A 23,894-nucleotide genomic window follows, 5' to 3' on the forward strand; every position below is an offset into this window, starting at 1 on the left:
GTAAAAGGGGTTGTCTCAGTTCTAACAATGCGAAAGGCAACACTTTTGGTTTTAGTACTACAAAGTTCCATAAAGATCTTGTCATCCCAAAGCCCCTTAGAAGTAATCTTCCGCGACTGTTTTATTCACTTTGCTGGGAAGCTACGCTCTGAAGAAGTTTGTCAAAGTGGCCGGTTTCTGTGGTGTAGCGGTTATCACGTTTGCCTCACACGCGAAAGGTCCCTGGTTCGAAACCAGGCAGAAACACTCTTGTTGTTATTTTAAGATGACATGCACACTCAAGCTGTGTCAGTGGGTTGACTAAGTTCTTACGAATGCTTACTCAGTAAAACAACCTGAAATCACAGAATGGCACAAATAGACAAAAGAGACAAAAAAACAAAAGATTACGCCAGGGTAGTCGCTGAATAAAGGCTGTGTGTCTTTGACAGAGCGGACGATTAAGTCAAGTCAAGTCAAGTCAAGTCAAGTGGCTTTTATTGTCATTTCTACTATACACAGTGGTACACAGTACACAGTAGAAACGAGATAACGTTCCTCCAGAACCAAGGTGCTACAAAACAGCACAAACTATGTAAAGTGCATCGAGTTCAACCTAGTGTAAACAGTGCAGATGAAAAACAGTACAGACAGACAGTGTAGACGGACAACACAAAATAACACAGGACAGGACAAAAAACCTAAGATAGTGCCGACCAGTAAACCTATTGTATACTATTTTACAGTACAGTACAGTCAAGTGTGCCAAAGGTACAAAAAAAGCAGCATGTAAACAGTATAGTGCATTTGAATGTCCGGCATGTATACAGTTCAATTGCAGTGGAATGATTACTGGCTAAAGTTGCAATAGTCGTCGTTCAATTTCAGTTTTGACTATCTGTTGAGGAGTCCCTTTCCTGCATTGCATTCCCTATTCTTGGTGCACGCGATATGGCAAACAGCATGTCGAAAAAGGGTTATGCGAGACTACTGAAGAAAGTTAAGAACCAATTTCTAAACAGCCTTTGTTTGGACAAGCCGACCACGACCACGATAAATAGCTGCACTTGCAGCAGCAGCCCTAGGATGTCAATTACAAGAGTCTCAATCTCCTCTCCACACTGCACTGGCATAGCGTTGGACCGATCAGCCTCTACATATGAGCATGGTCCCCATTAAGCTGAGAAAGTACCTATTGTGCACTAGGAGGTTTGAAAGCCCCTTAGAGTCGACCTTGCATGATGATGTGTCGCTTTGTGGTTAGATGCTACCCTCTGAAAGTGCCACTCTACGTGGCCAGTTTCTGTAGTGTAGTGGTTATCACATTCGCCTAACACGCGAAAGGTCCCTGGTTCGAAACCAGGCAGAAACACTGTTGCTGTCCATTATTATCTGCACAGTCAGCCTGGTTGGAGTGTCTTGTAAAAGGTGTTGTCTCAGTTCTAACAATGAGAAAGGCAACACTTTTGGTTTTAGTACTACAAAGTTCCATAAAGATCTTGTCATCCCAAAGCCCCTTAGGAGTAATCTTCCGCGACTGTTTTATTCACTTTGCTGGGAAGCTACGCTCTTAAGAAGTTTGTCAAGGTGGCCGGTTTTTGTGGTGTAGCGGTTATCACGTTCGCCTCACACGCGAAAGGTCCCTGGTTCGAAACCAGGCAGAAACACTCTTGTTGTTATTTTAAGATGACATGCACACTCAAGCTGTGTCAGTGGGTTGACTAAGTTCTTACGAATGCTTGCTCAGTAAAACAACCTGAAATCACAGAATGGCACAAATAGACAAAAGAGACAAAAAAACAAAAGATTACGCCAGGGTAGTCGCTGAATAAAGGCTGTGTGTCTTTGACAGAGCGGACGATAAAGTCAAGTCAAGTCAAGTGGCTTTTATTGTCATTTCTATTATACACAGTGGTACACAGTACACAGTAGAAACGAGATAACGTTCCTCCAGAACCAAGGTGCTACAAAACAACACAAGCTATGTAAAGTGCATCGAGTTCAACCTAGTGCAAACAGTGCAGATGAAAAACAGTAATGACAGACAGTGTAGATGGACAACACAAAATAACACAGGACAGGACACAAAACCTAAGACAGTGCCGACCAGTAAACCTATTGTATACTATTTTACAGTACAGTACAGTCAAGTGTGCCAAAGGTGCAAAAAAAGCAGCATGTAAACAGTATACTGCATTTGAATGTCCGGCATGTATAAAGTGCAATTGCAGTGGAATGATTACTGGCTAAAGTTGCAATAGTCGTCGTTCAATTTCAGTGTTGACTATCTGTTGAGGAGTCCCTTTCCTGCATTGCATGCCCTATTCTTGGTGCACGCGATATGGCAAACAGCATGTCGAAAAAGGGTTATGCGAGACTACTGAAGAAAGTTAAGAACCAATTTCTAAACAGCCTTAGTTTGGACAAGCCGACCACATACTATTAATCGAAATTGAGACTTTTTCCCATGATAAATAGCTGCGCTTGCAGAAGAAGCCCTAGGATGTCAATTACAAGAGCTTCAATCTCCTCTCCACACTGCACTGGCATAGCGTTGGACCGATCAGCCTCTACATATGAGCATGGTCCCCATTAAGCTGAGAAAGTACCTATTGTGCACTAGGAGGTTTGAAAGCCCCTTAGAGTCGACCTTGCATGATGATGTGTCGCTTTGTGGTTAGATGCTACCCTCTGAAAGTGACGCCCTGCGTGGCCAGGTTCTGTAGTGTAGTGGTTATCACATTCGCCTAACATGCGAACGGTCCCTGGTTCGAATCCAGGCAGAAACACTGTTGCTGTCCATTATTATCTGCACAGTCAGCCTGGTTAGAGTGTCTTGTAAAAGGTGTTGTCTCAGTTCTAACAATGAGAAAGGCAACACTTTTGGTTTTAGTACTACAAAGTTCCATAAAGATCTTCTCATCCCAAAGCCCCTTAGGAGTAATCTTCCGTGACTGTTTTATTCACTTTGCTGGGAAGCTACGCTCTGAAGAAGTTTGTCAAAGTGGCTGGTTTCTGTGGTGTAGCGGTTATCACGTTCGCCTCACACGCGAAAGGTCCCTGGTTCGAAACCAGGCAGAAACACTCTTGTTGTTATTTTAAGATGACATGCACACTCAAGCTGTGTCAGTGGGTTGACTAATTTCTTACGAATGCTTGCTCAGTAAAACAACCTGAAATCACAGAATGGCACAAATAGACAAAAGAGACAAAAAAACAAAAGATTATGCCAGGGTAGTCGCTGAATAAAGGCTGTGTGTCTTTGACAGAGCGTACGATTAAGTCAAGTCAAGTCAAGTCAAGTCAAGTGGCTTTTATTGTCATTTCTACTATACACAGTGGTACACAGTACACAGTAGAAACGAGATAACGTTCCTCCAGAACCAAGGTGCTACAAAACAACACAAACTATATAAAGTGCATCGAGTTCAACCTAGTGTAAACAGTGCAGATGAAAAACAGTACAGACAGACAGTGTAGACGGACAACACAAAATAACACAGGACAGGACAAAAAACCTAAGATAGTGCCGACCAGTAAACCTATTGTATACTATTTTACAGTACAGTACAGTCAAGTGTGCCAAAGGTACAAAAAAAGCAGCATGTAAACAGTATAGTGCATTTGAATGTCCGGCATGTATACAGTGCAATTGCAGTGGAATGATTACTGGCTAAAGTTGCAATAGTCGTCGTTCAATTTCAGTTTTGACTATCTGTTGAGGAGTCCCTTTCTTGCATTGCATTCCCTATTCTTGGTGCACGCGATATGGCAAACAGCATGTCGAAAAAGGGTTATGTGAGACTACTGAAGAAAGTTAAGAACCAATTTCTAAACAGCCTTAGTTTGGACAAGCCGACCACATACTATTAATCGAAATTGAGAATTTCTCCCATGATAAATAGCTGCACTTGCAGCAGCAGCCCTAGGATGTCAATTACAAGAGCTTCAATCTCCTCTCCACACTGCACTGGCATAGCGTTGGACCGATCAGCCTCTACATATGAGCATGGTCCCCATTAAGCTGAGAAAGTACCTATTGTGCACTAGGAGGTTTGAAAGCCCCTTAGAGTCGACCTTGCATGATGATGTGTCGCTTTGTGGTTAGATGCTACCCTCTGGAATTGACACCCTACGTGGCCAGTTTCTGTAGTGTAGTGGTTATCACATTCGCCTAACACGCGAAAGGTCCCTGGTTCGAAACCAGGCAGAAACACTGTTGCTGTCAGTGCACAGTCAGCCTGGTTGGAGTGTCTTGTAAAAGGGGTTGTCTCAGTTCTAACAATGCGAAAGGCAACACTTTTGGTTTTAGTACTACAAAGTTCCATAAAGATCTTGTCATCCCAAAGCCCCTTTGAAGTAATCTTCCGCGACTGTTTTATTCACTTTGCTGGGAAGCTACGCTCTGAAGAAGTTTGTCAAAGTGGCCGGTTTCTGTGGTGTAGCGGTTATCACGTTCGCCTCACACGCGAAAGGTCCCTGGTTCGAAACCAGGCAGAAACACTCTTGTTGTTATTTTAAGATGACATGCACACTCAAGCTGTGTCAGTGGGTTGACTAAGTTCTTACGAATGCTTGCTCAGTAAAACAACCTGAAATCACAGAATGGCACAAATAGACAAAAGAGACAAAAAAACAAAAGATTACGCCAGGGTAGTCGCTGAATAAAGGCTGTGTGTCTTTGACAGAGCGGACGATTCAGTCAAGTCAAGTCAAGTCAAGTCAAGTGGCTTTTATTGTCATTTCTACTATACACAGTGGTACACAGTACACAGTAGAAACGAGATAATGTTCCTCCAGAACCAAGGTGCTACAAAACAACACAAACTATGTAAAGTGCATCGAGTTCAACCTAGTGTAAACAGTGCAGATGAAAAACAGTACAGACAGACAGTGTAGACGGACAACACAAAATAACACAGGACAGGACAAAAAACCTAAGATAGTGCCGACCAGTAAACCTATTGTATACTATTTTACAGTACAGTACAGTCAAGTGTGCCAAAGGTACAAAAAAAGCAGCATGTAAACAGTATAGTGCATTTGAATGTCCGGCATGTATACAGTGCAATTGCAGTGGAATGATTACTGGCTAAAGTTGCAATAGTCGTCGTTCAATTTCAGTTTTGACTATCTGTTGAGGAGTCCCTTTCCTGCATTGCATTCCCTATTCTTGGTGCACGCGATATGGCAAACAGCATGTCGAAAAAGGGTTATGCGAGACTACTGAAGAAAGTTAAGAACCAATTTCTAAACAGCCTTAGTTTGGACAAGCCGACCACATACTATTAATCGAAATTGAGACTTTCTCCCATGATAAATAGCTGCGCTTGCAGAAGCAGCCCTAGGATGTCAATTACAAGAGCTTTAATCTCCTCTCCACACTGCACTGGCATAGCGTTGGACCGATCAGCCTCTACATATGAGCATGGTCCCCATTAAGCTGAGAAAGTACCTATTGTGCACTAGGAGGTTTGAAAGCCCCTTAGAGTCGACCTTGCATGATGATGTGTCGCTTTGTGGTTAGATGCTACCCTCTGGAATTGACACCCTACGTGGCCGGTTTCTGTGGTGTAGCGGTTATCACGTTCGCCTCACACGCGAAAGGTCCCTGGTTCGAAACCAGGCAGAAACACGGTTGCTGTCTATTATTATCTGCACAGTCAGCCTGGTTGGAGTGTCTTGTAAAAGGGGTTGTCTCAGTTCTAACAATGAGAAAGGCAACACTTTTGGTTTTAGTACTACAAAGTTCCATAAAGATCTTCTCATCCCAAAGCCCCTTAGGAGTAATCTTCCATGACTGTTTTATTTACTTTGCTGGGAAGCTACGCTCTGAAGAAGTTTGTCAAAGTGGCCGGTTTCTGTGGTGTAGCGGTTATCACGTCGCCTCACACGCGAAAGGTCCCAGGTTCGAAACCAGGCAGAAACACTCTTGTTGTTATTTTAAGATGACATGCACACTCAAGCTGTGTCAGTGGGTTGACTAAGTTCTTACGAATGCTTGCTCAGTAAAACAACCTGAAATCACAGAATGGCACAAATAGACAAAAGAGACAAAAAAACAAAAGATTACGCCAGGGTAGTCGCTGAATAAAGGCTGTGTGTCTTTGACAGAGCGGACGATTAAGTCAAGTCAAGTCAAGTGGCTTTTATTGTCATTTCTACTATACACAGTGGTACACAGTACAAAGTAGAAACGAGATAACGTTCCTCCAGAACCAAGGTGCTACAAAACAACACAAGCTATGTAAAGTGCATCGAGTTCAACCTAGTGCAAACAGTGCAGATGAAAAACAGTAATGACAGACAGTGTAGATGGACAACACAAAATAACACAGGACAGGACACAAAACCTAAGACAGTGCCGACCAGTAAACCTATTGTGTACTATTTTACAGTACAGTACAGTCAAGTGTGCCAAAGGTGCAAAAAAAGCAGCATGTAAACAGTATACTGCATTTGAATGTCCGGCATGTATAAAGTGCAATTGCAGTGGAATGATTACTGGCTAAAGTTGCAATAGTCGTCGTTCAATTTCAGTGTTGACTATCTGTAGAGGAGTCGCTTTCCTGCATTGCATGCCCTATTCTTTGTTGGAGTTTGTTATATTTTCTATTATATTCTATATTATATTCTTTGTGTTGTTATCATTATGTGAAGAGTGGTAGGTCACAGGACTCACATGGTCAACTTGGTGTGATGTATGTATTCTACGCTACATTCTTTCTTAATTTAGTTTACCCTTGGGACAGAGCAGGAGGTGCATCCTGTTCTGTGAATCTTCTAGTTTAGGACCTGTAGAGCAGGACATACATCATGTGTCCACATTCCTTCTTGGGTGAGAATATCTGGTTGTTCAGTAACCAGATGGTTTGACTTAAAGAAAAGTAATGTATGCATGAAATGTCCAATCACGTGAAGGCATACCCTTCTCTGTTCTGTCCTGTTTACAATAAAAAGAGCTTGCAAGGAGATACTCTTTGGAGTGGCTGTGTTCGGGTGAGTGCAACTGTCACTGAGACCCGCCGGCTCCCCTTGCAGCAAGTAAAAGACAAAGTCGACTTCTGTGTTTATTTCACTGTTGTAGAACTGTACTTTCTGGTGTAATCAGCGCTGTTGTGGTTATTAGAACCCAACATTCTTGGTGCACGCGATATGGCAAACAGCATGTCGAAAAAGGGTTATGCGAGACTACTGAAGAAAGTTAAGAACCAATTTCTAAACAGCCTTAGTTTTGACAAGCCGACCACATACTATTAATCGAAATTGAGACTTTCTCCCATGATAAATAGCTGCGCTTGCAGAAGCAGCCCTAGGATGTCAATTACAAGAGCTTCAATCTCCTCTCCACACTGCACTGGCATAGCGTTGGACCGATCAGCCTCTACATATGAGCATGGTCCCCATTAAGCTGAGAAAGTACCTAATGTGCACTAGGAGGTTTGAAAGCCCCTTAGAGTCGACCTTGCATGATGATGTGTCGCTTTGTGGTTAGATGCTACCCTCTGGAATTGACACCCTACGTGGCCAGTTTCTGTAGTGTAGTGGTTATCACATTCGCCTAACACGCGAAAGGTCCCTGGTTCGAAACCAGGCAGAAACACTGTTGCTGTCAGTGCACAGTCAGCCTGGTTAGAGTGTCTTGTAAAAGGGGTTGTCTCAGTTCTAACAATGCGAAAGGCAACACTTTTGGTTTTAGTACTACAAAGTTCCATAAAGATCTTGTCATCCCAAAGCCCCTTAGAAGTAATCTTTCGCGACTGTTTTATTCACTTTGCTGGGAAGCTACGCTCTGAAGAAGTTTGTCAAAGTGGCTGGTTTCTGTGGTGTAGCGGTTATCACGTTTGCCTCACACGCGAAAGGTCCCTGGTTCGAAACCAGGCAGAAACACGGTTGCTGTCAGTGCACAGTCAGCCTGGTTGGAGTGTCTTGTAAAAGGGGTTGTCTCAGTTCTAACAATGCGAAAGGCAACACTTTTGGTTTTAGTACTACAAAGTTCCATAAAGATCTTGTCATCCCAAAGCCCCTTAGAAGTAATCTTCCGCGACTGTTTTATTCACTTTGCTGGGAAGCTACGCTCTGAAGAAGTTTGTCAAAGTGGCCGGTTTCTGTGGTGTAGCGGTTATCACGTTCGCCTCACACGCGAAAGGTCACTGGTTCGAAACCAGGCAGAAACACTATTGTTGTTATTTTAAGATGACATGCACACTCAAGCTGTGTCAGTGGGTTGACTAATTTCTTACGAATGCTTGCTCAGTAAAACAACCTGAAATCACAGAATGGCACAAATAGACAAAAGAGACAAAAAAACAAAAGATTATGCCAGGGTAGTCGCTGAATAAAGGCTGTGTGTCTTTGACAGAGCGTACGATTAAGTCAAGTCAAGTCAAGTCAAGTCAAGTGGCTTTTATTGTCATTTCTACTATACACAGTGGTACACAGTACACAGTAGAAACGAGATAACGTTCCTCCAGAACCAAGGTGCTACAAAACAACACAAACTATGTAAAGTGCATCGAGTTCAACCTAGTGTAAACAGTGCAGATGAAAAACAGTACAGACAGACAGTGTAGACGGACAACACAAAATAACACAGGACAGGACAAAAAACCTAAGATAGTGCCGACCAGTAAACCTATTGTATACTATTTTACAGTACAGTACAGTCAAGTGTGCCAAAGGTACAAAAAAAGCAGCATGTAAACAGTATAGTGCATTTGAATGTCCGGCATGTATACAGTGCAATTGCAGTGGAATGATTACTGGCTAAAGTTGCAATAGTCGTCGTTCAATTTCAGTTTTGACTATCTGTTGAGGAGTCCCTTTCTTGCATTGCATTCCCTATTCTTGGTGCACGCGATATGGCAAACAGCATGTCGAAAAAGGGTTATGCGAGACTACTGAAGAAAGTTAAGAACCAATTTCTAAACAGCCTTTGTTTGGACAAGCCGACCACGACCACGATAAATAGCTGCACTTGCAGCAGCAGCCCTAGGATGTCAATTACAAGAGTCTCAATCTCCTCTCCACACTGCACTGGCATAGCGTTGGACCGATCAGCCTCTACATATGAGCATGGTCCCCATTAAGCTGAGAAAGTACCTATTGTGCACTAGGAGGTTTGAAAACCTCTTAGAGTCGACCTTGCATGATGATGTGTCGCTTTGTGGTTAGATGCTACCCTCTGGAATTGACACCCTACGTGGCCAGTTTCTGTAGTGTAGTGGTTATCACATTCGCCTAACACGCGAAAGGTCCCTGGTTCGAAACCAGGCAGAAACACTGTTGCTGTCCATTATTATCTGCACAGTCAGCCTGGTTGGAGTGTCTTGTAAAAGGGGTTGTCTCAGTTCTAACAATGCGAAAGGCAACACTTTTGGTTTTAGTACTACAAAGTTCCATAAAGATCTTGTCATCCCAAAGCCCCTTAGAAGTAATCTTCCGCGACTGTTTTATTCACTTTGCTGGGAAGCTACGCTCTGAAGAAGTTTGTCAAAGTGGCCGGTTTCTGTGGTGTAGCGGTTATCACGTTGGCCTCACACGCGAAAGGTCCCTGGTTCAAAACCAGGCAGAAACACTATTGTTGTTATTTTAAGATGACATGCACACTCAAGCTGTGTCAGTGGGTTGACTAAGTTCTTACGAATGCTTGCTCAGTAAAACAACCTGAAATCACAGAATGGCACAAATAGACAAAAGAGACAAAAAAACAAAAGATTACGCCAGGGTAGTCGCTGAATAAAGGCTGTGTGTCTTTGACAGAGCGGACGATTAAGTCAAGTCAAGTCAAGTCAAGTCAAGTGGCTTTTATTGTCATTTCTACTATACACAGTGGTACACAGTACACAGTAGAAACGAGATAACGTTCCTCCAGAACCAAGGTGCTACAAAACAACACAAACTATGTAAAGTGCATCGAGTTCAACCTAGTGTAAACAGTGCAGATGAAAAACAGTACAGACAGACAGTGTAGACGGACAACACAAAATAACACAGGACAGGACAAAAAACCTAAGATAGTGCCGACCAGTAAACTTATTGTATACTATTTTACAGTACAGTACAGTCAAGTGTGCCAAAGGTACAAAAAAAGCAGCATGTAAACAGTATAGTGCATTTGAATGTCCGGCATGTATACAGTGCAATTGCAGTGGAATGATTACTGGCTAAAGTTGCAATAGTCGTCGTTCAATTTCAGTTTTGACTATCTGTTGAGGAGTCCCTTTCTTGCATTGCATTCCCTATTCTTGGTGCACGCGATATGGCAAACAGCATGTCGAAAAAGGGTTATGCGAGACTACTGAAGAAAGTTAAGAACCAATTTCTAAACAGCCTTAGTTTGGACAAGCCGACCACATACTATTAATCGAAATAGAGAATTTCTCCCATGATAAATAGCTGCACTTGCAGCAGCAGCCGTAGGATGTCAATTACAAGAGCTTCAATCTCCTCTCCACACTGCACTGGCATAGCGTTGGACCGATCAGCCTCTACATATGAGCATGGTCCCCATTAAGCTGAGAAAGTACCTATTGTGCACTAGGAGGTTTGAAAGCCCCTTAGAGTCGACCTTGCATGATGATGTGTCGCTTTGTGGTTAGATGCTACCCTCTGGAATTGACACCCTACGTGGCCGGTTTCTGTGGTGTAGCGGTTATCACGTTCGCCTCACACGCGAAAGGTCCCTGGTTCGAAACCAGGCAGAAACACGGTTGCTGTCTATTATTATCTGCACAGTCAGCCTGGTTGGAGTGTCTTGTAAAAGGGGTTGTCTCAGTTCTAACAATGAGAAAGGCAACACTTTTGGTTTTAGTACTACAAAGTTCCATAAAGATCTTCTCATCCCAAAGCCCCTTAGGAGTAATCTTCCGTGACTGTTTTATTCACTTTGCTGGGAAGCTACGCTCTGAAGAAGTTTGTCAAAGTGGCCGGTTTCTGTGGTGTAGCGGTTATCACGTCGCCTCACACGAGAAAGGTCCCAGGTTCGAAACCAGGCAGAAACACTCTTGTTGTTATTTTAAGATGACATGCACACTCAAGCTGTGTCAGTGGGTTGACTAAGTTCTTACGAATGCTTGCTCAGTAAAACAACCTGAAATCACAGAATGGCACAAATAGACAAAAGAGACAAAAAAACAAAAGATTACGCCAGGGTAGTCGCTGAATAAAGGCTGTGTGTCTTTGACAGAGCGGACGATTAAGTCAAGTCAAGTCAAGTGGCTTTTATTGTCATTTCTACTATACACAGTGGTACACAGTACACAGTAGAAACGAGATAACGTTCCTCCAGAACCAAGGTGCTACAAAACAACACAAGCTATGTAAAGTGCATCGAGTTCAACCTAGTGCAAACAGTACAGATGAAAAACAGTAATGACAGACAGTGTAGATGGACAACACAAAATAACACAGGACAGGACACAAAACCTAAGACAGTGCCGACCAGTAAACCTATTGTGTACTATTTTACAGTACAGTACAGTCAAGTGTGCCAAAGGTGCAAAAAAAGCAGCATGTAAACAGTATACTGCATTTGAATGTCCGGCATGTATAAAGTGCAATTGCAGTGGAATGATTACTGGCTAAAGTTGCAATAGTCGTCGTTCAATTTCAGTGTTGACTATCTGTAGAGGAGTCGCTTTCCTGCATTGCATGCCCTATTCTTTGTTGGAGTTTGTTATATTTTCTATTATATTCTATATTATATTCTTTGTGTTGTTATCATTATGTGAAGAGTGGTAGGTCACAGGACTCACATGGTCAACTTGGTGTGATGTATGTATTCTACGCTACATTCTTTCTTAATTTAGTTTACCCTTGGGACAGAGCAGGAGGTGCATCCTGTTCTGTGAATCTTCTAGTTTAGGACCTGTAGAGCAGGACATACATCATGTGTCCACATTCCTTCTTGGGTGAGAATATCTGGTTGTTCAGTAACCAGATGGTTTGACTTAAAGAAAAGTAATGTATGCATGAAATGTCCAATCACGTGAAGGCATACCCTTCTCTGTTCTGTCCTGTTTACAATAAAAAGAGCTTGCAAGGAGATACTCTTTGGAGTGGCTGTGTTCGGGTGAGTGCAACTGTCACTGAGACCCGCCGGCTCCCCTTGCAGCAAGTAAAAGACAAAGTCGACTTCTGTGTTTATTTCACTGTTGTAGAACTGTACTTTCTGGTGTAATCAGCGCTGTTGTGGTTATTAGAACCCAACATTATTTGGTCCTTCGAGCCGGATTCCAAGAGACGACAGTCATCGAGGAAGGAGAACGACGCACCGAAGTCGGTCGACCGCCGGACGTCTAGGAACGCCCGTTAAAAGACCCAGGACGTGAATTCGTGGCTGGGCCGGTGTTTTTACTAGTCCAATCCTCCCTCGTTGAGTGTCGGCCAACGGAATCCCGGAAGACAGTTCCAGTGAAATTACACGGTGAGTGATCAGTGTGACTCTTGAAAATTATAAATTAGGTTAATCTCCGCCTAAAGAGAGAGGAATTGAAAAATAAAATAAAATAGGTTAATCTCCGCCTAAAGAGAGAGGAAAATAGGTTAATCTCCGCCTAAAGAGAGAGGAAAAAAGGGTTAATCTCTGCCGAAAGAGAGAGGAATTGAAAAATAAAATAAAAAAAGGGTTAATCTCTGCCGAAAGAGAGAGGAATTGAAAAATAAAATAAAAAAGGTTAATCTCTGCCGAAAGAGAGAGGAATTGAAAAATAAAATAAAAAAGGTTAATCTCTGCCGAAAGAGAGAGGAAGTGAAAAATAGAACCTAAAATAAAATAGGTTTAAATAGTCGAAGAAAAAAAAAATAAATAAAAATAAAGCGCGCATAGAGTATGAATGAAATGCATATGTGAATGTGTGTGTGACTGCCACTTGTGTGGACCTCACCTCAGAAGGAAACCTAACGGTGTCAACAGGATTCTTGAGGTTGATGGTAAACACAAAGAAGTGGATTTGGAATAGGTCCGGATAAGGCGTTTTGCCTGAACGGACGAAAGGTTGTCATAATGGGGAACGGAAAAAGTAAGCCTGCCTATGAGGGGGATGCAAAATATATGGATAAATTCAAACCAGGCAGCACTAGTTATTTACCACGATGGGGTAAGAAACATCAGTTTAATGGTAAATTAATTGTTGCAAATTGTCAAACTTTAGTAGAAAAGCTAAAAATTGAAATATGCACTGCACGCGCGAAAGATAAAGACCGGTTGGAGAAAGAATTAAATTGTGCACAGCTGTGGTTAGACCAGACAAATGAAAAGAGAAAAAGGGGGAAAACGAGGGCCAGGAAGAGGAAGTGCATGGGGAGGAGCAAATAGAGATCAGAAAGATGAAGGTTGTTGGAACTGTGGTAATTTTGGACACATTGCGCGAGACTGTAGATACAGACGGCAAATTAGAAACTATCGGCCGCCCTCACACAACCCAAATAATCCATTCTACAAATCTTCAGAATGACTAGAAACGGGAAAATGTCTAAACAAAACTGAAGAGATGATAGATCTAGCAGAAGTTTTATTAAACCGACATGTAGGTAAACAGAGCCCGAATAGATTGTTGAGTGTCCAAGGTAAAAATGTAACCTTTTTGTGTGATTCTGGAGCAGATAAGACGGTGTTGAGAGAATCAGTACCGGGACTTAAAGCTTCCAATCAGATTATATATGTTAAATCAGCTAATGGACTAGTAAATCAACATCACATATCCAAACCAATATGGTTCAAAGATCAAAACACTGGAGAGTCAATTCAAGCTTCTGTTGTCATTTGTCCAGACTGTCCTGTTAATCTCTTAGGGAGAGATCTTCTTTCCAAGTTAAAAATCTCTATAGTCCCCACAACGTTAGGCATGATTGCCTTAGGGAAAGGAGAAGCAGTAGACACATTAGCAATGCAAGGGACAGGAGAACCATACTATTATTGGACTCTAGATTTACCAACACCCGATCCCACTAAGACAGGACAACAGTTGTTAGAAAAACTTAGCCAACAGCAGGAAGGAGAGTTTTTAACCATGAAACCAGAAGACATGCATGTCACATTGAAATATAAAAGTACACCAGGCCCAGATCCATCCTATGACAAGGAGGTGCAGAAATTAGGCCCACAGCGTATAACCTTGAAGTCAATTTACACTGATGGGAAAGGGAGAGCAGGATGCACTGTGCATTTCTCACCGCAAGCCTTTAAGCTGTTTAATGTGCAGTATTCCACACCCCACTTGTCTCTTACTACACCTGTAGGGACAGACTGGGAGGAGATTGGCCCATTTATGATGAAAGCCACCCATATTGCACAGTGGAAAAAGTTATCAAACGGGTGGGAAACGTGTGCATTAACAGGCACAGTGTTTAAAAAAACCTTAGGATGGGTAATAACAGCATCGCCACATACTCATCTAGATGACCCAAACTTTCAAGATGCTGAATGATACACAATTCAAGCTAAAGACAACCCTGATCTTGCAGAAGTCCCAGACACATTTTGGTCAAAAGGCAAAACCGATGTAGGCCTCATGACCACAGCATCACCTGTAACCATTAAACCAAAATCAGATTACAGGCCTAGAGTACGACAATACCCACTGAAGCCTGATGCTGAAGAGGGAATTAAACCAGTGATCAGAGACATGATTGAGGCAGGGATAATAGTTGAGTCACCTCAAGCTCAATGTAACACTCCTATATTTCCCGTGCGAAAGGCAGACACAGATATTTGGAGGATGGTACAAGACCTAAGAGCAGTAAATCAGGCAATTGAAAGCCGTGCACCTTGTGTACCAGACCCACATACTCTGTTGAATCAGTTAAAACCTGATAAGAAATGGTTCACAGTAGTAGATTTGAGTAATGCATTTTTCTCTATTCCTTTAGTAAAAGAATCACAGGGATGGTTTGGTTTCACCTATCAGGGGAAGAAATACACGTACACTAGGTTACCGCAAGGGTTCTGTGATAGCCCTACAATTTTTTCAGCTGAAATACAAAATTGCCTGTCTGATTTTCCAATACCAAAACATAGTCAAGTATTGGTATATGTAGATGACATTTTAATCGCCTCTGACACTCCAGAAAACAATAAACTCACTTCAATAGCACTGTTTAAACATCTAGCTAAAACAGGAAATAAAGCATCTTTGTCAAAACTACAATGGGTAAAACAAAAAGTTAAATTCCTTGGTCATGATCTCTGTGGGGAAGGGCGAAGCATAACCTATGACAGGAAACATGCCATCCTCACAGCCCCAAAACCAGAAACAAAACAACACATGATGCAATTCTTAGGATTGTGTAATTATTGCAGACTGTGGATCCCAAATTATGCCCAAAAGACACAGCCAATGCTGGACATAATATATACTAACCCTATGGCAATGACTCAGAAGGTAGTATGGACACCTGAGGGTGAAGGAGCGTTGACAGAATTAAAGCAAGCACTAACTGGAGCTACTGTGCTAAGCTTACCGAATTACAGCAAGCCTTTTGTGCAAACTGTTGATTGCAAAGGCAATTTTATGACCTCCATGCTTGCACAAAATACCGGAGGCAAATTGAAACCTGTAGCTTATTACTCCAAACGTCTTGATCCTGTAGCAAGTGCACTACCTCATTGTGTTAGAGCAGTGTGTGCAGCAGCTCAAGCAGTACACTGCTCATCTGAAGTTGTGTTATTCCATCCATTGACCCTCCTTGTACCACATGCTGTAGACATTTTGCTGACACAAACAAAAATGACTTTCTTATCACCAGCAAGACATTTATCTGTTCTGTCTACTTTGATGTCACAACCTCACATAACTGTTAAAAGATGCAATATCCTGAACTCTTCTTCACTCATTCCTACTGAAGAAGATGGCAACACACATAGCTGTATAGAACTAACTGAAGAACAATGTAAGCCTAGACAAGACTTACAAGACTTCCCTTTGCAGACAGGAGAGACATGGTTTGTTGACGGTTCATGTTCAAAGACAAATACAGGCCAAACTCAGACAGGATTTGCTGTAGTGACAGATAATAACATTGTGCATGCAGGAAAATTACCATCACATTTGTCAGCTCAAGCAGCTGAAATTATTGCACTTATTGAGGCATGCAAAGCTGCTAGTGGAAAGTGTGTAACTATTTATACTGACAGTCAATACGCCTTTTCCACATTACACTATTTTGCTGCACAGTGGTCACGTAGGGGTATGACAACCTCCACGGGCAAACCAGTGGAACATGCTCCTTTGTTAATAAAGTTACTGGATGCAGTGTTGCTACCAAAAAGAATAGCGGTGTGCAAATGCTCAGCGCACACAAGAAACACAGACCTTGTAACAAAAGGAAATGCTTTTGCAGATAAAATAGCTAAAGAGGCGGCTACAGGACTGCATGGCACATACATACTGACACACATTGACAACAGCACAGTGGAAGAACCAATCTCCACTGATGTTTTGAGAGACATTTAAAAACATTCACCTGACAAAGAGAAACAAATGTGGTTGAAACAAGGGGCTACTATTCATAATGACACCTACTACATTAACAACAAGCCCATCCTTCCTAAAAACCTTTTTAAAACAGCAGCTATTTTGAGCCATGGGCCTTGCCATGTCTCAACAGGAGGGATGATAAGAATGTTAGAGCAGCATTTCCATGCATATGGATTTAATATTTATTCAAAAAACTTTTGTAGAGCCTGTCTTACATGTTGTAAGCACAATGCTCAGGGGAATGATAGACCAAAGAGAGGGAAATTCCCACAAGCAGAACATCCATTTCAGTTTCTGCACATGGATTTTATTGAATTAAATAAATGCAACAACTATAAGTACTGTTTAGTGTTAATTTGTCCATTTTCTAAATGGGTAGAGATATTGCCAAGTAAAAATGCGGATGCATTGACCGTAGCTAAAGCTCTGTGCAAATGTATCATACCTGATCATGGCAAACCACAAAGACTGTACAGTGATAATGGTCCTCACTTTGTGAATGAGGTGGTCAAAAGAATAGCAGACAATCTTGGAATAGAATTAAAAAACCACTGCTCATACCATCCACAAAGTGCAGGGTTAGTGGAAAGAACAAACGGCACTGTAAAGCTAAGGTTAAGAAAAACCATGGAGCAGACAGGGAGAACGTGGGTTGAATGCATTGATCTTGTTAAATTGTATATGAGAATTATACCAACAGAGAATGGTCTAACTCCATTTGAGATTATTTATGGTCGACCATTTAAATTACCTGTATTTATTGATGATGACACAAAAGCTGAGGCAGAACATACTTTAGCAGATTGGATGCTTAAGTTACTAAGAAGTAAAGAAGTCATGAGTGCAAATAATCTGCCAGATAATGTGGTATCCTTGCAGGACAGCCAAATTGAACCTGGAGATCTGGTGCTGATTAAAGTCATCAAAAGGAAGTGCTGGTCCAACCCTCGCTGGGAGGGACCCTACAAAGTCATCCTGTCCACACCAACTGCTGTGAAGATTGAGGAGAGAGCCACCTGGATACATCGTAGCCATTGTAAGAGAGTGACCTCACTGGCCTGCGTCGAGTAGCAGTGGCAGTCCGGCTACAAAGGGTGGGAGGAAACTCCTGGTCTCAAACCGGTGAAGAAATCATCTGATCTGCGCTCACTAATCATGGCCATGTGGTGGAAACTCATTCTGGCTACATTCCTAGCAGGTACACTCTTAGTATTTTCCCAGCAGGAGCAGAAACAGAGACGATCGAAGAGATGGACACACATACACACAGATGACTGGGACTGGATCAACACTGACTCAAAACATCCATGGGAAGCGATGTTCCAGATGAGTTTAAACACCGATCAGAGGGGGGAAGATTTATTCTCACATTATTTCCACATGTAGGAGTGGCAAAAAATGCGTTGAGACTAGAAACTGTTGATTACCGATTTCAAGTGTTTGTGAACCAATCTGTTAAAATTGATGAAGGTCAAAACAGGGAAATAGATGCCTTAAGACTCATGAGCCTTCAGAATAGGATGGTATTGGACCTCCTGACTGCTTCTGAAGGAGGAGTCTGTGTGAAATTAGGAACAGCTTGTTGTACATACATACCTGATGAAGTAAACACAAACATTTCAGATGCTATGAATGTGTTGAAGGATTTACAAAAGGTAATGTCCCAAGACCATATTCAGCAGAACCAAATTGGTTGTCATGGTTTCTGTCTGGGTCTTGGTGGCAAATGTTGTTAAAATTTTTAACTCCATTTTTCATTATGTTACTTGTATTTTTCCTATTCTTTGCTTGTATTGTGCCTTGTTTAAGATCTATGGTGTCTAAGATGCTTAATCAGACTTTTTCTGTTTATGTGCTGTTACAAAGAATGGGTATTGAAGAATCAAACTTCAATGAATCACAATAACTAGATAAAGCTGGTTAAAAGGATGTGTGATATGTGATAACTATGTTATGGAAAATGACACTGGTACTGAAAATAGGAAACTAAGTGGTACTCATGTAGAAAATAACATAACAGTTTTCACATACTGATAAACAGGAGGGAATGTTGGAGTTTGTTATATTTTCTATTATATTCTATATTATATTCTTTGTGTTGTTATCATTATGTGAAGAGTGGTAGGTCACAGGACTCACATGGTCAACTTGGTGTGATGTATGTATTCTACGCTACATTCTTTCTTAATTTAGTTTACCCTTGGGACAGAGCAGGAGGTGCATCCTGTTCTGTGAATCTTCTAGTTTAGGACCTGTAGAGCAGGACATACATCATGTGTCCACATTCCTTCTTGGGTGAGAATATCTGGTTGTTCAGTAACCAGATGGTTTGACTTAAAGAAAAGTAATGTATGCATGAAATGTCCAATCACGTGAAGGCATACCCTTCTCTGTTCTGTCCTGTTTACAATAAAAAGAGCTTGCAAGGAGATACTCTTTGGAGTGGCTGTGTTCGGGTGAGTGCAACTGTCACTGAGACCCGCCGGCTCCCCTTGCAGCAAGTAAAAGACAAAGTCGACTTCTGTGTTTATTTCACTGTTGTAGAACTGTACTTTCTGGTGTAATCAGCGCTGTTGTGGTTATTAGAACCCAACATTCTTGGTGCACGCGATATGGCAAACAGCATGTCGAAAAAGGGTTATGCGAGACTACTGAAGAAAGTTAAGAACCAATTTCTAAACAGCCTTAGTTTTGACAAGCCGACCACATACTATTAATCGAAATTGAGACTTTCTCCCATGATAAATAGCTGCGCTTGCAGAAGCAGCCCTAGGATGTCAATTACAAGAGCTTCAATCTCCTCTCCACACTGCACTGGCATAGCGTTGGACCGATCAGCCTCTACATATGAGCATGGTCCCCATTAAGCTGAGAAAGTACCTAATGTGCACTAGGAGGTTTGAAAGCCCCTTAGAGTCGACCTTGCATGATGATGTGTCGCTTTGTGGTTAGATGCTACCCTCTGGAATTGACACCCTACGTGGCCAGTTTCTGTAGTGTAGTGGTTATCACATTCGCCTAACACGCGAAAGGTCCCTGGTTCGAAACCAGGCAGAAACACTGTTGCTGTCAGTGCACAGTCAGCCTGGTTAGAGTGTCTTGTAAAAGGGGTTGTCTCAGTTCTAACAATGCGAAAGGCAACACTTTTGGTTTTAGTACTACAAAGTTCCATAAAGATCTTGTCATCCCAAAGCCCCTTAGAAGTAATCTTTCGCGACTGTTTTATTCACTTTGCTGGGAAGCTACGCTCTGAAGAAGTTTGTCAAAGTGGCTGGTTTCTGTGGTGTAGCGGTTATCACGTTTGCCTCACACGCGAAAGGTCCCTGGTTCGAAACCAGGCAGAAACACTGTTGCTGTCAGTGCACAGTCAGCCTGGTTGGAGTGTCTTGTAAAAGGGGTTGTCTCAGTTCTAACAATGCGAAAGGCAACACTTTTGGTTTTAGTACTACAAAGTTCCATAAAGATCTTGTCATCCCAAAGCCCCTTAGAAGTAATCTTCCGCGACTGTTTTATTCACTTTGCTGGCAAGCTACGCTCTGAAGAAGTTTGTCAAAGTGGCCGGTTTCTGTGGTGTAGCGGTTATCACGTTCGCCTCACACGCGAAAGGTCCCTGGTTCGAAACCAGGCAGAAACACTATTGTTGTTATTTTAAGATGACATGCACACTCAAGCTGTGTCAGTGGGTTGACTAATTTCTTACGAATGCTTGCTCAGTAAAACAACCTGAAATCACAGAATGGCACAAATAGACAAAAGAGACAAAAAAACAAAAGATTACGCCAGGGTAGTCGCTGAATAAAGGCTGTGTGTCTTTGACAGAGCGGACGATTAAGTCAAGTCAAGTCAAGTCAAGTAAAGTGGCTTTTATTGTCATTTCTACTATACACAGTGGTACACAGTACACAGTAGAAACGAGATAACGTTCCTCCAGAACCAAGGTGCTACAAAACAACACAAACTATGTAAAGTGCATCGAGTTCAACCTAGTGTAAACAGTGCAGATGAAAAACAGTACAGACAGACAGTGTAGACGGACAACACAAAATAACACAGGACAGGACAAAAAACCTAAGATAGTGCCGACCAGTAAACCTATTGTATACTATTTTACAGTACAGTACAGTCAAGTGTGCCAAAGGTACAAAAAAAGCAGCATGTAAACAGTATAGTGCATTTGAATGTCCGGCATGTATACAGTGCAATTGCAGTGGAATGATTACTGGCTAAAGTTGCAATAGTCGTCGTTCAATTTCAGTTTTGACTATCTGTTGAAGAGTCCCTTTCCTGCATTACATTCCCTATTCTTGGTGCACGCGATATGGCAAACAGCATGTCGAAAAAGGGTTATGCGAGACTACTGAAGAAAGTTAAGAACCAATTTCTAAACAGCCTTAGTTTGGACAAGCCGACCACATACTATTAATCGAAATTGAGACTTTCTCCCATGATAAATAGCTGCGCTTGCAGAAGCAGCCCTAGGATGTCAATTACAAGAGCTTCAATCTCCTCTCCACACTGCACTGGCATAGCGTTGGACCGATCAGCCTCTACATATGAGCATGGTCCCCATTAAGCTGAGAAAGTACCTATTGTGCACTAGGAGGTTTGAAAGCCCCTTAGAGTCGACCTTGCATGATGATGTGTCGCTTTTTGGTTAGATACTACCCTCTGGAATTGACACCCTACGTGGCCAGTTTCTGTAGTGTAGTGGTTATCACATTCGCCTAACACGCGAAAGGTCCCTGGTTCGAAACCAGGCAGAAACACTGTTGCTGTCAGTGCACAGTCAGCCTGGTTGGAGTGCCTTGTAAAAGGGGTTGTCTCAGTTCTAACAATGCGAAAGGCAACACTTTTGGTTTTAGTACTACAAAGTTCCATAAAGATCTTGTCATCCCAAAGCCCCTTAGAAGTAATCTTCCGCGACTGTTTTATTCACTTTGCTGGGAAGCTACGCTCTGAAGAAGTTTCTCAAAGTGGCCGGTTTCTGTGGTGTAGCGGTTATCACGTTCGCCTCACACGCGAAAGGTCCCTGGTTCGAAACCAGGCAGAAACACTAATGTTGTTATTTTAAGATGACATGCACACTCAAGCTGTGTCAGTGGGTTGACTAAGTTCTTACGAATGCTTGCTCAGTAAAACAACCTGAAATCACAGAATGGCACAAATAGACAAAAGAGACAAAAACACAAAAGATTACGCCAGGGTAGTCGCTGAATAAAGGCTGTGTGTCTTTGACAGAGCGGACGATTAAGTCAAGTCAAGTCAAGTCAAGTCAAGTGGCTTTTATTGTCATTTCTACTATACACAGTGGTACACAGTACACAGTAGAAACGAGATAACGTTCCTCCAGAACCAAGGTGCTACAAAACAACACAAACTATGTAAAGTGCATCGAGTTCAACCTAGTGTAAACAGTGCAGATGAAAAACAGTATAGACAGACAGTGTAGACGGACAACACAAAATAACACAGGACAGGACAAAAAACCTAAGATAGTGCCGACCAGTAAACCTATTGTATACTATTTTACAGTACAGTACAGTCAAGTGTGCCAAAGGTACAAAAAAAGCAGCATGTAAACAGTATAGTGCATTTGAATGTCTGGCATGTATACAGTCCAATTGCAGTGGAATGATTACTGGCTAAAGTTGCAATAGTCGTCGTTCAATTTCAGTTTTGACTATCTGTTGAGGAGTCCCTTTCCTGCATTGCATTCCCTATTCTTGGTGCACGCGATATGGCAAACAGCATGTCGAAAAAGGGTTATGCGAGACTACTGAAGAAAGTTAAGAACCAATTTCTAAACAGCCTTTGTTTGGACAAGCCGACCACGACCACGATAAATAGCTGCACTTGCAGCAGCAGCCCTAGGATGTCAATTACAAGAGCTTCAATCTCCTCTCCACACTGCACTGGCATAGCGTTGGACTGATCAGCCTCTACATATGAGCATGGTCCCCATTAAGCTGAGAAAGTACCTATTGTGCACTAGGAGGTTTGAAAGCCCCTTAGAGTCGACCTTGCATGATGATGTGTCGCTTTGTGGTTAGATGCTACCCTCTGAAAGTGACACCCTGCGTGGCCAGTTTCTGTAGTGTAGTGGTTATCACATTCGCCTAACATGCGAACGGTCCCTGGTTCGAAACCAGGCAGAAACACTGTTGCTGTCCATTATTATCTGCACAGTCAGCCTGGTTGGAGTGTCTTGTAAAAGGTGTTGTCTCAGTTCTAACAATGAGAAAGACAACACTTTTGGTTTTAGTACTACAAAGTTCCATAAAGATCTTGTCATCCCAAAGCCCCTTAGAAGTAATCTTCCGCGACTGTTTTATTCACTTTGCTGGGAAGCTACGCTCTGAAGAAGTTTGTGAAAGTGGCCGGTTTCTGTGGTGTAGCGGTTATCACGTTTGCCTCACACGCGAAAGGTCCCTGGTTCGAAACCAGGCAGAAACACTCTTTTTGTTATTTTAAGATGACATGCACACTCAAGCTGTGTCAGTGGGTTGACTAAGTTCTTACGACTGCTTGCTCAGTAAAACAACCTGAAATCACAGAATGGCACAAATAGACAAAAGAGACAAAAAAACAAAAGATTACGCCAGGGTAGTCGCTGAATAAAGGCTGTGTGTCTTTGACAGAGCGGACGATTAAGTCAAGTCAAGTCAAGTGGCTTTTATTGTCATTTCTATTATACACAGTGGTACACAGTACACAGTAGAAACGAGATAACGTTCCTCCAGAACCAAGGTGCTACAAAACAACACAAGCTATGTAAAGTGCATCGAGTTCAACCTAGTGCAAACAGTGCAGATGAAAAACAGTAATGACAGACAGTGTAGATGGACAATACAAAATAACACAGGACAGGACACAAAACCTAAGACAGTGCCGACCAGTAAACCTATTGTATACTATTTTACAGTACAGTACAGTCAAGTGTGCCAAAGGTGCAAAAAAAGCAGCATGTAAACAGTATACTGCATTTGAATGTCCGGCATGTATAAAGTGCAATTGCAGTGGAATGATTACTGGCTAAAGTTGCAATAGTCGTCGTTCAATTTCAGTGTTGACTATCTGTTGAGGAGTCCCTTTCCTGCATTGCATGCCCTATTCTTGGTGCACGCGATATGGCAAACAGCATGTCGAAAAAGGGTTATGCGAGACTACTGAAGAAAGTTAAGAACCAATTTCTAAACAGCCTTAGTTTGGACAAGCCGACCACATACTATTAATCGAAATTGAGACTTTCTCCCATGATAAATAGCTGCGCTTGCAGAAGCAGCCCTAGGATGTCAATTACAAGAGCTTCAATCTCCTCTCCACACTGCACTGGCATAGCGTTGGACCGATCAGCCTCTACATATGAGCATGGTCCCCATTAAGCTGAGAAAGTACCTATTGTGCACTATGAGGTTTGAAAGCCCCTTAGAGTCGACC

General features: G+C 42.2%; 1 long non-coding RNA gene and 21 other non-coding genes across 22 annotated transcripts; all 22 read left to right on the forward strand.

Moving 5' to 3' along the window:
- The first annotated feature begins 173 nt into the window (after positions 1 to 173).
- trnav-cac (transfer RNA valine (anticodon CAC)) lies at positions 174 to 246 on the forward strand. Its single transcript has one exon. It is a non-coding gene; the product is annotated as a tRNA-Val (tRNA).
- Positions 247 to 1,278: 1,032 nt separating this feature from the next.
- On the forward strand, positions 1,279 to 1,351 carry trnav-aac (transfer RNA valine (anticodon AAC)). Its single transcript has one exon. It is a non-coding gene; the product is annotated as a tRNA-Val (tRNA).
- Positions 1,352 to 1,573: 222 nt separating this feature from the next.
- trnav-cac (transfer RNA valine (anticodon CAC)) lies at positions 1,574 to 1,646 on the forward strand. The gene has a single exon. It is a non-coding gene; the product is annotated as a tRNA-Val (tRNA).
- Positions 1,647 to 2,695: 1,049 nt separating this feature from the next.
- trnav-aac (transfer RNA valine (anticodon AAC)) lies at positions 2,696 to 2,768 on the forward strand. Its single transcript has one exon. It is a non-coding gene; the product is annotated as a tRNA-Val (tRNA).
- Positions 2,769 to 2,990: 222 nt separating this feature from the next.
- On the forward strand, positions 2,991 to 3,063 carry trnav-cac (transfer RNA valine (anticodon CAC)). Its single transcript has one exon. It is a non-coding gene; the product is annotated as a tRNA-Val (tRNA).
- A 1,059-nt stretch (positions 3,064 to 4,122) lies between these two features.
- trnav-aac (transfer RNA valine (anticodon AAC)) lies at positions 4,123 to 4,195 on the forward strand. Its single transcript has one exon. It is a non-coding gene; the product is annotated as a tRNA-Val (tRNA).
- Positions 4,196 to 4,409: 214 nt separating this feature from the next.
- trnav-cac (transfer RNA valine (anticodon CAC)) lies at positions 4,410 to 4,482 on the forward strand. Its single transcript has one exon. It is a non-coding gene; the product is annotated as a tRNA-Val (tRNA).
- A 1,059-nt stretch (positions 4,483 to 5,541) lies between these two features.
- On the forward strand, positions 5,542 to 5,614 carry trnav-cac (transfer RNA valine (anticodon CAC)). Its single transcript has one exon. It is a non-coding gene; the product is annotated as a tRNA-Val (tRNA).
- Positions 5,615 to 7,509: 1,895 nt separating this feature from the next.
- Positions 7,510 to 7,582, forward strand: trnav-aac (transfer RNA valine (anticodon AAC)). The gene has a single exon. It is a non-coding gene; the product is annotated as a tRNA-Val (tRNA).
- Positions 7,583 to 7,796: 214 nt separating this feature from the next.
- Positions 7,797 to 7,869, forward strand: trnav-cac (transfer RNA valine (anticodon CAC)). The gene has a single exon. It is a non-coding gene; the product is annotated as a tRNA-Val (tRNA).
- A 214-nt stretch (positions 7,870 to 8,083) lies between these two features.
- trnav-cac (transfer RNA valine (anticodon CAC)) lies at positions 8,084 to 8,156 on the forward strand. The gene has a single exon. It is a non-coding gene; the product is annotated as a tRNA-Val (tRNA).
- A 1,032-nt stretch (positions 8,157 to 9,188) lies between these two features.
- Positions 9,189 to 9,261, forward strand: trnav-aac (transfer RNA valine (anticodon AAC)). Its single transcript has one exon. It is a non-coding gene; the product is annotated as a tRNA-Val (tRNA).
- Positions 9,262 to 9,483: 222 nt separating this feature from the next.
- On the forward strand, positions 9,484 to 9,556 carry trnav-cac (transfer RNA valine (anticodon CAC)). Its single transcript has one exon. It is a non-coding gene; the product is annotated as a tRNA-Val (tRNA).
- A 1,059-nt stretch (positions 9,557 to 10,615) lies between these two features.
- On the forward strand, positions 10,616 to 10,688 carry trnav-cac (transfer RNA valine (anticodon CAC)). Its single transcript has one exon. It is a non-coding gene; the product is annotated as a tRNA-Val (tRNA).
- A 961-nt stretch (positions 10,689 to 11,649) lies between these two features.
- On the forward strand, positions 11,650 to 18,970 carry LOC137120221 (uncharacterized). The gene is made up of 2 exons (XR_010913722.1): positions 11,650 to 12,444; positions 12,493 to 18,970. It is a non-coding gene; the product is annotated as an uncharacterized lncRNA (long non-coding RNA).
- Positions 18,971 to 19,444: 474 nt separating this feature from the next.
- trnav-aac (transfer RNA valine (anticodon AAC)) lies at positions 19,445 to 19,517 on the forward strand. Its single transcript has one exon. It is a non-coding gene; the product is annotated as a tRNA-Val (tRNA).
- Positions 19,518 to 19,731: 214 nt separating this feature from the next.
- On the forward strand, positions 19,732 to 19,804 carry trnav-cac (transfer RNA valine (anticodon CAC)). The gene has a single exon. It is a non-coding gene; the product is annotated as a tRNA-Val (tRNA).
- A 214-nt stretch (positions 19,805 to 20,018) lies between these two features.
- On the forward strand, positions 20,019 to 20,091 carry trnav-cac (transfer RNA valine (anticodon CAC)). The gene has a single exon. It is a non-coding gene; the product is annotated as a tRNA-Val (tRNA).
- A 1,059-nt stretch (positions 20,092 to 21,150) lies between these two features.
- Positions 21,151 to 21,223, forward strand: trnav-aac (transfer RNA valine (anticodon AAC)). Its single transcript has one exon. It is a non-coding gene; the product is annotated as a tRNA-Val (tRNA).
- Positions 21,224 to 21,437: 214 nt separating this feature from the next.
- On the forward strand, positions 21,438 to 21,510 carry trnav-cac (transfer RNA valine (anticodon CAC)). The gene has a single exon. It is a non-coding gene; the product is annotated as a tRNA-Val (tRNA).
- A 1,032-nt stretch (positions 21,511 to 22,542) lies between these two features.
- On the forward strand, positions 22,543 to 22,615 carry trnav-aac (transfer RNA valine (anticodon AAC)). Its single transcript has one exon. It is a non-coding gene; the product is annotated as a tRNA-Val (tRNA).
- Positions 22,616 to 22,837: 222 nt separating this feature from the next.
- On the forward strand, positions 22,838 to 22,910 carry trnav-cac (transfer RNA valine (anticodon CAC)). Its single transcript has one exon. It is a non-coding gene; the product is annotated as a tRNA-Val (tRNA).
- The last annotated feature ends 984 nt before the right edge of the window (positions 22,911 to 23,894 follow it).

Source organism: Channa argus, unplaced genomic scaffold (assembly GCF_033026475.1).
Source record: "Channa argus isolate prfri unplaced genomic scaffold, Channa argus male v1.0 Contig067, whole genome shotgun sequence".
Classification (NCBI taxonomy): Eukaryota; Metazoa; Chordata; class Actinopteri; order Anabantiformes; family Channidae; genus Channa; species Channa argus.